Raw genomic sequence first — 15707 nt, 5'->3', positions numbered from 1 at the left:
CCTCAGCCCTGACCTGTAGAAAGCCTGGATGGGAAGGACACCATTGGCACAGATTTGGAGCATTAGAGACTATCTCTGAGCTCGACTCATCTGAAAATTTAAAAGTGAACTCAATAGAAATGAAGGAAATGGAGAATGTGAATGTATGACAGCAGATTGCGTCATCAGCCAGCAATCTCGAGGGTTCAGGGAACAACAGCAACGCCTACTGGAAACTTTGTACCAGGTAATATCGGTGCGTATTAGTTCAAATAATAAACATTTCTATTTCAGCAGATTCGTTTGTAAGATATAATAATTTTACAGTCAAAGAATGAGTCACATACAAAGTGCATGTGTGTGTGTGTCTGGGGTGTGTGTGTTTGTGTGTTTGTGTCTGGGCGTGTTAACTATCAAGCTGACAAAAGAGCTAACTTTTATGTTCTTGTTTTTCATGATGACATCTGAGCATCCATGGTGGTCAATGTCACACAAAATCACAAGCTTTAGGGACTTCCAGGTTTGACTCTCAATCACTTATCTGTGTGGGCTTGGAAGAAATTTTTTTTTTTTTTTTTTTTTTTTTTGAGACAGAGTCTCGCTCTGTCGCCCAGGCTGGAGTGCAGTGGCACGATTTCGGCTCACTGCAAGCTCCGCCTCCCAGGTTCACAGCATTCTCCTGCCTCAGCCTCCCGAGTAGCTGGGACTACAGGTGCCCACTACCATGCCTGGGTAATTTTTTCTATTTTTAGTAGAGATGGGGTTTCACCGTGTTAGTCAGGATGGTCTCGATCTGCTGACCTCTTGATCTGCCCGCCTCGGGCTCCCAAAGTGCTGGGATTACAGGCATGAGCCACCGCGCCTGGCCCTGGAAGAAATTTTTTAACTTATCTGAGGCTTATTTCCTCTTACAAGACAACATCTACCTTGTCTCACGCATTTACCATGTGCCAAGTTCTATGCTGAACATTTTAGATATATCATATATACCTAAACTTGTCAGAAAATTCAATGAGGTTTTACTTCCACTAATTATACACATAAAGAATCTGATAGCGGGTAGTTAAGTTACTTGCCTAAGGTCACAAAGCTGCTAAGTGCAGAAGAAGAATTTAAACCCTGGTGCCTCAGACCCCAAAGTCCATGCTCTCCAATACCTCATTCTATTACCTTCTTGCAGAGTGTTTCTGGTAAGGTAAGTTCAGCTGCAGCTGCAAAAAACTCAAAATTCTCCCTCACAGTCATCAGGGCCTGAAGCTCCTTCTTGTTGCTTTACCATCTTCAACAAGTGGCTTCCATCTCATGGTCTGAGACAGCTGCTCATGTCCAACTATTATGTCCACATTCCAGCCAGTGAACAAAAGGGCATGTTTTGTGGATTTGGGTATATGCAAGGGTCCTTGATCCAGTCTCCTGTGTACGCTGAGGGACAACTGTCCTCGTACATTTTTAATATATGTGTTTTAGTCCCCTCTATTTCTAGCATTGTCATATCAGAATAGATGGTTCCTTTATGCATTAGGTAACCATTGTCCTATAGAAAATCTCCATACCAAATCTTAATTTTTATAATAAAATAAAGGATGTGTGCATTTAAAAGGCAGAGGGAGGGCAGCATGTTCCCTCCTGTTGAGGAGGTGTCTTGAAAATTGCACACAAAACTCTTACATCCCAGTGACCACATGGTCACACATAGCTGCAAGGGCGGCTGCTGTGGTACATGGTTTGATTGCAGGAAACCATGTGCTTAGCTGAAAAACATGGGATTATATTATCAAAGGAAGAAGGAAAGGATGGATACTGGAGGACAATCTCTGGCACACCAGGCTATTCTAACTATGTGGAATAAGGTATACAAAGCACTTAACTCATGGCCTGCCATATAGCTACTTGGAAAATAAGTTTGTAATTTATTCTTATTGATGATATCTGGCATCTGAAACACATGCAGAAAATCATAAATTCAAATCAAGCAAGGAAAGGTCATAGAAAAATGGGAGAAGGAATCATGTTTAAAATTACCATATTATGAAATGGCTCCTCCTTTTTCATGCGCACAAAAGCACTGCCTTTGCTCATGGGCAGCATCCCCAGGGCTTCAAGGAGGGGGATAATGAACAGAGGCTTCGGTGGCCATCCCTGGCAGAGTCAGTCCACACTACATAACCTACGGGACAATGATATCACAGGTGGCCATTGGTAAATAATTTCTACTGCAGCAGTGAATGGAAATGCAGTTTTCATTATAGTAAGGAAATTGAAATCTCAGTCGGCCTCTGTGGGTTCCATCCAACCTATCCTTCACTGCTCGTAAGATTGTGTGTTGTTTTCATTCCCCTCATGATTAACCTTTGTCAGGAAGGGTGGGGGGAACTGGGTGATTGATATCCCCAGGAAATCTCCACGTCGTGCTGCCATTTTAACAATCTTCCGCAACCATCCTAACACCAGGGCTCTGAACAAGTAGGAAGGAGACTGCTTTTAATTTAAGGTGGAGATATCTAGTGGGGAAGGTTCTGGATGGCCAGGCTGAATTGAAGGGGTAACAGACACGCAGCCAATATGGAGAGAAAAATGAGAGAAGGTGGTGGCATCGGAGGACCCATGTCATTGAAATTTTCTCAAAGGTGTTGGACAACTTTCTTTGGGTGAGAGATTTGGGCCATCAATACTGTGAATGCCTCTTGCTATGGTTTAAGTGCCTGTGTTCCCCCCAGATTCATATGTTGGAATCCTAACCCCAAGGTGATGGTCTTAGAAGGTGGGGTCTTTGGGAGGTGATTAGATCATGAGAGTAGAGTCCTCATGAATGGGGTTAGTGTTCTTATGAAAGAGACCCCAGAGAGGTCCTCACCCTTTCTATCACGTGAGGACACAGAAAGAAGAGGCCATCTATGAACCAGGAAGCCAGACCTCAAATCCGCCAACCTTGATCTTGGACTCCCCAGCCTCCAGAAGTGTAAGAAATAAATTTCTGTTGTTCGTGAGCCACCCAGTCTATGAGATTTTGTTATGGCAGCCTCAATGTAAGACACCTCCCTACATAAAGTATGTTTTCAACTCAATACTTGGCTCTCTGAATTGCAATAATTTGTGGCTGTGCAAATTTTCTCTCTTGTTAGAGAAAAGTTCATTGAACAGGAACCGTGAAGACTTGTTCCTTCAGATTCTCCTTTTCTTTTATTTCTGGGTCGTGTCTCAGCTCCTAATCTCTTAGAGGGCCCTCACTTCCTTCCCTGTCATTGCCAGCTTCTTCCTTGCAGATTTTATTTTTGCACCACCCACTCAACGGAGGAGGCAAGGAGCTAATAGATTTGTGGCAGTGAGAACATCTGCTGAGCCACATAAATCAAGGCATTCAGTCTTATAATTTTGTTGAGAAAGCAGAAGAGCAATAAACATCTTTATTTGGCAGAGGCCCGCCCTGCTTACAGCTTAAGGTTTTATCTCTTCCCTGTTTTTTTCTGTCACTGCTCATCTTATGACTGAATGGTTTCTGGCTGCCATTTTGGTAGCCCAGAACTGAAACTGTATCAACCATGTGCAAGTAATTTATAGAAGAAAGACTACGGTAAAATCAGGAAGGAGGGAAAGTTTGAGTTTAGCAGACAGCCAGGATCAAAGGCTTCCCAAAGACCCCTGTACCCTGGCATGTTTCAGCCACCATCAGTTCAACAAGGAGTGGTGTTGGGGAGAATCGTCTAAGCCATCCTGGAGAGCTGAGTATCTTTTCTGTCTGATTGCCCAAGGCATTCACAGAAAAAGAATTGCCATAGCCTTCATTTATTCATTCATGCATCCTCAAATTCTTCTTGTTCAGTCGGTCTTTGGGAGGCTACTTCTTTTTGCCATGAATGACAGAAGTTCATGGGCACTGGAGCTAAATTCATCTAGGTCTCTCAAAGGACAAGCTACCAACTCGCAAGTCAACTAGGATTCAAGGTCAACAACCACTTCCCTGGTGAGTCAGTTGGGTTCAAGTTCCTCTTTAAGCCTAGAAGCTGCTCTGCTCCCACGCTTACCCTTTCACCTTGCTTCATTTCCATCTGCATTTCAGGGAGACATTTGAGCCTGTGGATGGCAGCACCAACTAGGAGACCAGAGAGCCTGACTTTTCTCACCTTCTCCTTTTGCCTCTCGAAATCAGCAAAACCACGTAATGCTCCTCTTGGACTCCAAAGAGTGAACTGATTCCCGCCCCTGGGCTTCCTGGGGAAAGGCAGGCCAGCAGCGCCAAAGGACAGATACTGGGCTGAGGAAGGAAAGAATTATATCACAGACTTTAGGGCTATGAGGAATCCTAGAAGTCATCCATCCCTGCACTGACGAATGGGAGTACCATGATCAAGGACACACGTACACCTGTGGCAGAGCCAGGTCTGGAAACTAGACGACTGGTTCCCAGTCCAGGGCTCTCTCCAGTGTGCCCAGTGTTCCCAAAAAGATGCTGGACTGATTGGTATCAAAGGACATTCCTCAAATGCTGGTGTCCTTAATATCCCATGAAGATACCAAATAGACATAAATGTGGAACAACTGACAGAGAGAGGAAGGAACCTCTTTTTATATATAACCATTGGGTGCTCCTATTGGCCTATTCATGATGGAGGGGAATTGAAGGGATCTGCAGGAGAGGAAGGGAGCGGAAGAAGCAAGACACGAACAGAGCATGGTGGCCAGGAAAGTCAGTTATGGGACCAGCCTTCCCGTGTCCACATCCCAGCCCTCACACTTACTTAGGTGGGTTACTTACACTTTCCATGCCTCAGTTTGTTCATCATAAAGTGGAGATAATACAACTATCTACTCAAAAGGTAAGGACTGAGTAAATTGTTTCATGGAAAACACTTAGCACAGTACCAGACTCATAGCCATTGTTCATATTACCAGGGAAAAGAAGCATCGGGAACAGCCAGGAGAAAGTCACACAGCACCGCTCAGGCCTGACAGTAAATAAGTCACCCACCCAATTTCTAGCAGTGTTGCTAGAAAGCAGTAGAATGCACTGAAAAAGGCCCAAGTAGAAAAACTGTATTCATTATCATTTGTCAATTTAAAAAAAATAAATAAATAAAAATAAGTAGATTAATGTGAAATAAATACAACTTTTAATTTGGGAAAAAGAAACTGTAGACTGGGCGCGGTGGCTCACATCTATAATTCCAGCACTTTGGGAGGCCAAGGAGGGTCAACCACTTGAGACCAGGAGTTTGAGACCAGCCTGGCCAACATGGCAAAACCCATCTGTACCAAAAATACAAAAATTACCCCAGGCATGGTGGCACATGTCTGTCATCCCAGCTACTCAGGAGGCTGAGGCAGAATCGTTTGAACCCATAAGGCGGTGGTTGCAGTGAGCTGAGATCGCACCACTGCACTCCAGCCTGGGCAATAGAGTGAGACTCTGTCTCAAAAAAAAAAAAAAAAAGTTTTTCTTAAAACAGGCCTCAGATTTTTATGTGCTTCGGGTCACACAGAACTTGGATCTTCTCCTACTGCTCTCATGGGGCTGACATCCTAGTTGTGAGAAAGAAAGCAAACACCTTAACAAATAAATATATACTTAATCACATGGTGATCGTGTTATGACATAACAAATAAAGGCATGGTAAGAAGAGAGGGGCTACTTTATTTGCCCAGGTCAAGACCCTCTCTAAGGAGGTGTCATGTGAGCAGAGATAGAACAAAGGGAGTTGTTTCTACTTTTTACTACTCTAAAGATTGCGGTGACTCACTGTCTTCTTATACACAAACCTTTGTGTAAGCTTCTGATTATTTCTTAGAATCTATTTCTGGTAGTGGAGTTAATGAGTCAGGCGGACAAATGTTTTTAAGATTCTTAAAACCATGGACTGAAACCTCTCTTTTTAATGAGATTTCTCATTAGAATTGTGAAAGAAGCAATTGACAAAGCCCTAGATTCCAAGGCGTTTTAGATCCATACTTAAGTTTGTTCAAAGTTGAAAGATGCTTAGGACCTTTAAGGGTTACTTGTATCTGGACTGCCAAGGTTATCCATGCCCCACATCCTAACTAGCCTTTCTCCTCCTATCCCCAAATGCCTACATGCATTTCTTTATCCTAGAATTATTTCTTAAATCATGGAATTTTACTGTGAAAAGGAACCTTGGGGCCTGGTGCCATGGCTCACACCTGTAATCCCAGCACTTTGGGAGGCCAAAGTGGGTGAATCACGAGGTCAGGAGTTCGAGACCAGCCTGGCTAGCATGCTGAAACCCTGTCTCTACTAAAAATGCAAAATATTATCTGGGCGTGGTGACAGGAACCTGTAATCCCAGCTACTTGAAAGGCTGAGGCAGGAGAATCGCTTGAACCTGAGAGGCAGAGGTTTCAGTGAGCCGAGATCGCGTCACTGTACTCTAGCTCAGGCGACAGTGCGAGACTCCGGCTCAGAAAAAAAAAGAAAAAGAAAAGAAAAGGAACCTTGTGAGGATGAGTCCATTCCACTTCCCTATTTTATTGCTGTGGAAACTGAGGCCTGGAGATATGGCTGACTTGCCATAAGCCTCACAGTGAGTTCATGGTCAAGCCAAGATAAAGCCTCAATCTCCTGATTCCTGTTTCTGCAGCCCAAATCAATGACAAATGAAATGTGCATGCAGTGTTTTGTGATGGCAAAACCAGGGACAGAAATTTTAGAGGAAATACCCGTGGATATGGCCTGCCAAATGTACCTTCCTGGTTGTGAGCATTATTAATTAGGTAATAAATGCAAAGGACATAGGACAGTGCCAGAATATTTTAACCGATGAATACTATTATGGCAGAGCAAGGGGCATGTCCCAAGACCAGATGAGGGCCCCGTGGGAAAAGAAGCAGGTGTGGGGTAGTGTGGGGTGGTCTTGGGGCCTGAAGGCATGGACTAAAGACCTCAGCAGAGGGACTGGATGCGGCATCTCCAAATCCCAGGAGCTGGGGAAAGAATCACAGGCGACCACCTGGAGGGACAGAGATGCTTCGGCCTGGGTCAAGGGAAGCACAGGAGAGAGTAGCCAGCTGGAGGCCTTTGTGGAGCTCCTGGCAGGGTCAGCTTTAATCATCAGCCAGGCTGCTCCAGGGAGGCCAGCTGTCCGGCCCAAAGGGCTTAGGCCGCCCAGCCACATGAGAGCTGTTTCATCCTCATCCCTCTCCCCTTTCTGGGCTTCATTCCAGGATTGGAAGGAAATAGCAGCAAACAAAGGGAAGGAGGTGAGCAGAGGGAGGGGAAAGGAAGAGGGCCACGACCCCTTCCCACGGCAGACTTCCTGGGTGAGACAGGTCCCAGCCAAGGAAGGAAAGAAGATTTAAAGCTAAATTATTTCTGAAGTTTTAACTATTACCTGGGACTTGAAATGCTAAAATCTGAATGGAGGCCATTTTCTGCAACTCAAAGGATATTTTATTGTCTGAATGTGACCTTGAGATCACTGGTCTACCCAAGTCATCAGCAGGGGTAGAGGAATGCTGCCCCTACCCAACAGAATTTAAAGAGGCAATGAGAGGCCCCACAAAACTTAGATCCGCCCCTACTGCTCTCATGGGATTTATAGGTGATGATAGAAGATAGATAGATAGATAGATAGATAGATAACAGGTAGATAGGTAGACAGATGATAGATAATAGATAAATAGATGATAGATAGATAATAGGTAGATGATAGACAGATAACAGATGATGGATAGCTAGATAATAGATTGATAGATGATAGACAGGTAGATAAATGATAGAAGATAGGTAGACAGATGACAGATAGGTAGATAGATGATAGGCAGGTATATAGGTAGGTAGAAGATAAACAGATAGATGATAGGTAGATCAATAATAGACAGATAGATGATAGATAATAAATAGATGATAGATAATAGACAATAGATAGGTAGATGATAGAGAATAGATAGATGATGGATAGATAGATAATAGACTGATAGATGATAGATAGGTAGATATATAAATCGATAGGTGATAGGTAGGTAGATGATAGATAGGTCGATAGATAATAGGTAGATACATAGGTAGACAGACAGATAAACCAATAGATGATAGGTATATAGATAGGTAGGTAGATAAACTGATAGATGATAGACAGACAGATAGATAATAGATAGATGATGATGATAGATAGACAGATGAGATAGATAGAGTTGCATTTTGTTCACAGTATCCTTTCCACCTGGTCGTAACGTTCCAGCTACACGTGATCTTAATTTGATGGTCATTCTGGCTGTTACACACGTGCAGTGTTGTTTCCTAAATAAACACTTACCACTAACAGGACCTACGCTGATTCCACTCTCGTGCACCCACTCATGACTCATAATTAATTTTTAGACACCTTTGAAGAATCACCTTCCTGACTGTATGAATGAAAATTTTATTTTCTATAGTAATACACATTATACAGGCCAATATTACTCTGAATTCAACATAAGCTCAAAATGGCAATTATTGCCTTCTAACGTCTGCAAACTATAGAGTCCCATACAGTATTTTCACTGTATGATCCAGACCTCCCCCATCATGCTCAGTCAAAAGCATATTCTGTACAGATTACATTTAGTCAGTTTTCTATTCATTCATTCATTCATTGGATTGCATACCTTCTGTATGCAAATCCTTCTGTGAGGTGCTGGAGATACAAATTTGATAGCTGGATGACACACAGTCCCTGTCCCCCATGCACCCACCATCTAGTACCATATGAATTGATGGATATTAAATTGTTGTGATAACCAGTGATGAGGATGATGTCAGCATTGTATCCAAGGTGCCGTGGGAGCACAGGAGGAAGTAGTTAACTTTCTTTTGTAATGACTCAGATCAGTTTCACAGAAGAGAAGATCAATGGGGCTGGAACAATCAGTAAGACTTTCCCAGGCAGCTGAAGGGGGTCATGTCAGGCAGAGGGAACAGTTTGTACAAAGTGCTGTACAAAAGCATAAGTCAGGAAAGCCTAGGTTATGGTTTGGTAATAAAATGACCCCGAAGCCTTCGCAGCTGAAGATAGTTGAAGTTTATTTCTCACTCAGGTCGCATGCCTAATCAGGTCAGCTGGGCAGGAGGAGCAAGGAGCAGGGCCCTGCGCCACACAGTCACTTAGGGACCCAGGCTAGTGGGTCCAGCTGTACCACCTGGAATATGGGGTTTGTAAGCTGGCATTGCAGGAAAACAAAAAACAACTGGAATTTAGCACACTGGCTCTTCAATGCTTCAGCTCAGAGGTGATACATATAATTTTCATCCACAGCCCGTTGACCAGAACTAATCACATGCCTTCCGGGGTTGCGAAATGTACAGGAACACATGGCTATTCTGTGAGTAATAAATGTCTCTGCTACAACTACAAAGCATGAAACAGTTTCCTGGGTTTAGGGAACTGTGAATGGTTCACAATGACTGCAGCACAGACTGCAAAAGGAAGTGTCAAAAGAGGAGTTCAGAAAAGTAGGGATGAGATGATGAAATCTCATGTGCTATGCATAGGAATTTGGACCACCTTATGTGCAGAACAGAGCTTGAGAAGAGTTCTAAACGTGGTATCATGGTAATACTGGTGTTTTAAAAATGTCTCAGCCAGGCATGGTGGTTCATGCCTGTAATCCCAGCACTTTGGGAGGCTGAGGTGGGCAGATCCCCTGAGTTCAGGAATTCAAGACCACCCTGGTTAACATGTCGAAACCCTGTCTCTACTAAAAATACAAAAATTAGGTAGGCGTGGTGGTGGGCGCCTGTGTTCCCAGCTACTTGGGAGCCTAAAGTGAGAGAGTCACTTGAACCTGGGAGGCAGAGGTTGCAGTAAGCCGAGACTGTGTCATTGCACTCCAGCCTGGGCAATAGAGTAAGACTCCAACTCAAAAAAAAAAAAAAAGGTCTCATGCAGCAACGTGGAGAATAAGTTGGAGGGAGTTGAAACAAGAGATAGAAAAACTAGTTTGATTCTTACAGTTGTCCAGGTTAAAAATGATGAAGAAACTAAAATAGGGATTTGGGGAATGAATATGAGAACTGTAAAAGTGATAGTCGTTACATCATCATGCAGGCCGGGCGCGGTGGCTCAAGCCTGTAATCCCAGCACTTTGGGAGGCCGAGACGGGCGGATCACGAGGTCAGGAGATCGAGACCATCCTGGCTAATACAGTGAAACCCCGTCTCTACTAAAAAAAAAAAAAAAAAACAAAAAAACTAGCCGGGTGACGAGGCAGGCGCCTGTAGTCCCAGCTACTCGGGAGGCTGAGACAGGAGAATGGCGTGAACCCGGGAGGCGGAGCTTGCAGTGAGCTGACAGCCGGCCACTGCACTCCAGCCTGGGTGGCAGAGCAAGACTCCGTCTCAAAAAAAAAAAAAAAAAAAAAGAACATCATGACTATGTAGATATAAAAGAAGGAGAATAGAATGACTTCCAGGTTTCTGCTTTAGGGCCCAGTGCCCCCAATCAGGACAAGGAATACAGGAAAATGAGTGAGTCCAGGGGAAAGACATGGAGGCCAGTTTGAGATCCAGTGAGTCTGAGTTACCCACGGGGTATTGTTATGGGTTGAACTGTGTCCTCCCAAAAGAATATTCAAGTCACAATCTCAGTGTCTCAAGATGTGACCTTATTTGCAAATAGAGGAGTTGCAGATATATTTTGTAAAAATGAGGTCCTCCTGGAGTAGTGTGGGCCTTAATATGACTGGTGTCCTTATAAGAAGACAGTCATGTGATCATGGAGGCAGAGATTGGAGTGATGCACCTACAGGCCAAGAAATATCAAAGATTGGCAGTAAACTCCCAGAAGCTAGAAGATGCCAGGAAGGATTCTCCCCTACAGGCTTCAGAGGGGGCATAGCCCTGCCTGAATTCCAATGTCAGACTTCTAACCTTCTGAACTGTGAGATGGTGAATTGTTATTTAAAGCCATCCAGTTTCTGGTACTTTATAATGACAGCCCTAAGAAACTGATGCAGGTATCCAGGTGGAGCTGTCCATTTGAAAGGTTTGGATGAAGTCAGATCAGTCTTCTGCCAAAAGACCAAGAAGGGAATACTAAGGAACACAGAGCATGCTGGAGCCTGCGCTGGAAGAGGGTTATTCTGCCCAGGGGTTGAGAGGAGGAAAGGGGATCGCACAGGGAAACCTCACGATGAGGATGACACTTGAAAAGGGCTTTGGGGAATAAATAGCAATCTTTTTCTCTCCTAGTTGATGATAAACTCGTGGGAGCCAAGTTTACATATCTATTCAAGTACAAGTATTTGACAAATATTTATTAATAAAGCATTTTTGTGTTGGGCTCTGTGCTAGGTATTAAGGATATAATGGTGACCAAAATGGGCATGGTCCTTACTCTCATGTCACTTATAATCTAGTGAAGAGACAGACATTAATCAAGTAGTCACCCAGAAAAATATGGAAGTGCTCATTCTGATCAATGATATGGAAAGAAACTACCAAGTGTTAAAAGAACATATTGTAAGGAAATTATTCTAGCCTGGAGTTTGTTCCAGCCTGGAGCTTTTACAGGAAGTGATGCCTGAACTGAGATCTGAAGTTAAAGAAGTCAATTTCAGAGGAAGAAGGAAAGGGAGGAGAAACAGTCCAGGCAAAGGTTCTGACAGAGGAAGAAATGGGTTTGTGCAGATATGGGAATCTGAAAGACAGCCAGTGTCACTGCAGGACTGAAAGTAGGTGGAGTTCAGCAGTGGTAGGGAGGGGTGTGTGTGTGTGTGTGTGTGTGTGTGTGTGTGTGTGTCTAGATCACCTGGATGAGAATGGTTGGAGAAGGGCTGGAAGCAAATCAAACCATTGAAAAAGATTGCACTGGTCCAGCCCAAAGAGAATAGTGGCCTGAACCAATATGGTAGCAGTGGAGATCATGAGTTCAAGAAGTATTTCTTTGGCATCTAATAAAGAAAAACATAAGTTAAGAATAAAATCACCTCTCTGTAGATACAGCTTTTCCATACTGTTCCCTGCCTTGGGGTTTTAAAAGATCATCTGTCTGAAAAAGTGACATTGATGCTTCGGTATAAAACACCTTGACATCTGGTAATAAAGACTCAGTCTACAAAGAAGAGGAAATTGAGTGGTGTTCTGGGGATGTAGTGAGACTCTCTCAAGTTGGGGAGAGGGAGGCACATCAAAGAGAGAACAAGAGGTTAGACCCTTGAAGACTTTCACAGGCCATGGAGGACCCAAGGCAAGGTCCTGTCTGAAGACAGGGATTCCTACAGCACCTGCCAGCAGTAAGTTTCTCTCATCAGATACTCTCTAGGGAGCCTGACACACAGAACTGTTTCAGAAGGAATGTAATGTACAATTGAGCTCTCCCAAGGCATTCTGCAAAGCAGTATTAACACCTGGAAAGCACTTAACGCTTCTAGAGTCAGCTTTTACTCCTCTGCTGCACTTAAACTCTGGATATGAGATGGGAATGAAGTCCAGAGACTGTGGCTGTTGCATTACGTAAGAGGGTGTGCCTCTTCCCAGGGGTGTGGCTTGCACTTGACCTTCTCCTGAGTATTACATGCCCAGCTCCTGAAGGGGGGTGCTATAGTTTGGATGCTTATCCCCTCCAAATCTCATGTTGAAACTTGATCCCCAGTGTTGGAGGTGGGCCGGATAGGAGGTGTTTGGGTTCTGGGGACGGGTGTCTTGTGGATAGGTGGATGCTCTCACTGGGGGAGGTTGGTGAGTGAATTCTCATTCTTTTAGTTCCCTCGAGGGCTGGTTGTTAAAAAGAGCCTGCACCTCCCTCCCCTTGCTTCCTCTCTTGCTATGTGGCCTTTGCACATGCTGGCTCCGCTCTGCCTTCTGCCATGAAGGGAAGCAGCCTGAGGACCTCATCAGAGGCAAGGGTTGGCACCGTGTTTCTTACAGAGCTTGCTAAGTCATGCACCATATAACTTCTTTTCTTTAGAAGTTACACAGCCTCAGGTGTTCTCAACACCGAATGGCCCAAGAGAGATGACAAAGCCATAGTTCATCCTGGGTGCTGGCGTGGTTGCCGCCGGATTTGTGAAGTTCAGATTGTTTCCTCAATTGGGTACCAAATTAGATCTAAAACGCTGCACTAGGTGGGCCTCATGTTCATTTTCCTTTTCCATCATGCCAAGGAAGGATGGAATTTGGAGAAATAAAGGGCAGCCAGCCATCATTGTACACTTGAAGTGTCCTACAACTGATAGAATCTGACGAGTACTGTGGAATTCCTTTGAATCTTATCTCATTGTTGTTCAGTAAATGATGGAATGGACTCTATGAACATAATTTAAATCAATGTTTTCATCTTCATAACCAAACAAGTTATTATAAAATAAATGACTCAATATTTGTTTAATGAGAGCATATTTATATTTATACCCAAATTCCAATGACTCTGAGCTCCCCAAACAGCAGAACCCGAGTCTTTCTTTAAAATCTTCCTTTTTTTCCCAGCAGTCTCAAAGGGAGGTTAGTGCCTCAACCACAAGAATCTGCCACTGTTCTCCATTTTGTTCGTTTGCAGTCAGTAGCCCATTAAACAAATTTTCAAAGAAACCCATTGTCACCACAGGTGATGGTGCCAACACCAATCCCCTCCCTGACTCATCTTGTCATTTGGTCCTGAAGCAGGATCATCTGTGCCCAGACGCTCACAAAGTCTTTCATAGAACCAGTTTCTTTAGCCTGTGGGCCTTACCTCTCTCACCCGTGAAAACTCAAACTGGGTTCCCAGGCAGGTTAAGGACAAAGGCTGTGACATTGCTTTACTTTCCTTGTCATCCCTGCCTCTCCACAGGACCAGCGCACCCCCCAGTTCCATCTCTCCCCTCTGTCATACAAGCCCCAGGCCACATCAATGATACCCAAAGAATCACAGGGACAAAAGCGCCATCACTCCTTACAAACCTCACTAACAGCATCAGAGCCTCTGTCCCATGTATATGCAAGTACAAATTAATATAGCCATAGAAAAAGAGCCCAAAGGCCACACATCGTGCTGTTTTGATAATGGCCATGACCCCTGGACGGTGGGTGTATGGGTGCTTCTTATTTTTGCCTGCTGAAATAGCTACTGACATGGCTTTTCAAATTGTTGCAGTCATTTGCTTTGTGATGTTTCAAAAATTATGCAATAACATACAATTTACATTTTACGATGCAACGCTTTCACTTTAAAAAATATCGTCTTAGATATTAGTATTTGGCTAATAACTAGAGGTCCTTCCGTTTATGTTGGTCTTCCTATAAATTGCATTCGACCATTCAGGAATTGTTATTTGAGCGTCATCTGGCTGTGTGTGTCAAGCGAATACAGAAGCCGATGAGAGAGAATGTCTGTTAAGTCTTACGGTATGCCAGACTCAGGCACCGCAAAACCCACCCTGAGCTCTGGGCAGGGACTGGAATCACCACACGGACAAGGAAATAGTGGCTTAGAGCACATACAAACCACAGTTGATGCCAGATGAGTCCTGTAGAGGCCCAAGTTCTACAGGAGCCAAGAGCCCTAGCACCTTCCCTGCGGGGGTATCTGTTAAGGGCACCAATTTGGGGACTTCCTCAGCCACCAATCAGCTGGGCTCCCCTCCCTCAGGGACACATCATTCCTCTTACCCCAAACTCCTGCATCTTGGAAGTAACAGGGAAGAGCTGGGCCCTTCTGTGGCCCTTCACCCACCCCTACCCCCCAGGCTCTTACCAAAAGTCAGCAAAGCTCAGCCAGGCCACGTTCAAAGCAGCTGTGGGCCCGCCACGCCCGCCCCACCCAATCTCCTGTAAGAGCTTAAGTCAACAGGCACAGAAAATCAGACAGGCCATCTTGGGATAGGGAAAGAAAAAAAAAACAAAAAAAACCCCAGCAGCTGCTGCCTAATTGGCATTCTAAATAGCTAGAGGCTTCCAAGTACAGAAATGAATTAAATAAGCCTTTTTTTTTTTTCCTTTTCAGGGTGGAGTACAGGCTCCAGGTCTCCACCCAAGTCACACCCTTACTTGCAGCTATTTATAATATCTAAATGCCAGATGGAACCTGCCCGGTGAAAGGGAGGACTGGACAAAAGGCAAAGACCCAACAAGCCCAGATCTCCTTGGAGCAGACACAGATCCCTAGGGGACCCGGGGCCACTGCAGGGGGAGGGAGGATGCAAAACCACAGGGAAATGGGGCAGCTAGCCCTTCCCTCCAGGCTCAGCTTCCCCAGTCGGCAGAGAGCTCTGGGAGCACCTTCTGAATGCTTCCCTTCTATTCCACAGACCATGGCACAGGGCTGGGTGCTGGGCCCGGACTCGGGCTGTACCTGTTGGCTTAGGAGCAGCCAGCAGAGTCCAGGAGCACTCACTGGGCAGTGCAAGTCAGAGCAGAATGACCAGCAGCCAGATGTGGGGTTGGCTGGGGCAGGCAGCTGGGGTGGGGCCCTGGGGCCAAGTAGAAGTTGGCACAAGGTGGCCCATGGTGGTCTTGAGTGCAGAAGCAGGGGTGTGGAGGGCAAATCCTGATTTCCTCTTTTATCCAATGTGGCTTTATGGCTGTCAGTAACCCCTCAGAGACTTTATTTCCTTATTTGTGAGATACAGGCTGTAATCAAAGTAGCCGGCTGGAATTTTTGAGCACATTGAAGAGACAGTGAGTGCTTAAGATATTTCTGCAGCGTTGAAATGGCAGCTGCTACTATAGGAACTTGTGCTGAAATGCAAACCTGTCTCTATGTTGGCTACTGTCTGTACCAGTGACTTTCAGGACAAACAGTTCCCTTCCTCCTGGAGGGCCG

General features: G+C 44.7%; 1 long non-coding RNA gene across 1 annotated transcript; it reads right to left on the bottom strand.

Annotated features, from left to right (window-relative positions):
* Positions 1-818: 818 nt before the first annotated feature.
* Positions 819-14788, bottom strand: LOC117086330. Its single transcript, XR_004438289.1, has 4 exons — positions 14640-14788; positions 4101-4231; positions 2002-2146; positions 819-847 (listed from the first exon to the last, which is right to left on the bottom strand). It is a non-coding gene; the product is annotated as an uncharacterized LOC117086330 (long non-coding RNA).
* Between the last annotated feature and the right edge of the window lie 919 nt (positions 14789-15707).

Source organism: Trachypithecus francoisi, unplaced genomic scaffold (assembly GCF_009764315.1).
Source record: "Trachypithecus francoisi isolate TF-2019V2 unplaced genomic scaffold, Tfra_2.0 Lachesis_group1, whole genome shotgun sequence".
Lineage (NCBI taxonomy): Eukaryota > Metazoa > Chordata > Mammalia > Primates > Cercopithecidae > Trachypithecus > Trachypithecus francoisi.
Note: the sequence above shows the minus strand (reverse complement) of the source record. Positions and strands in the feature narration are given on the sequence as shown.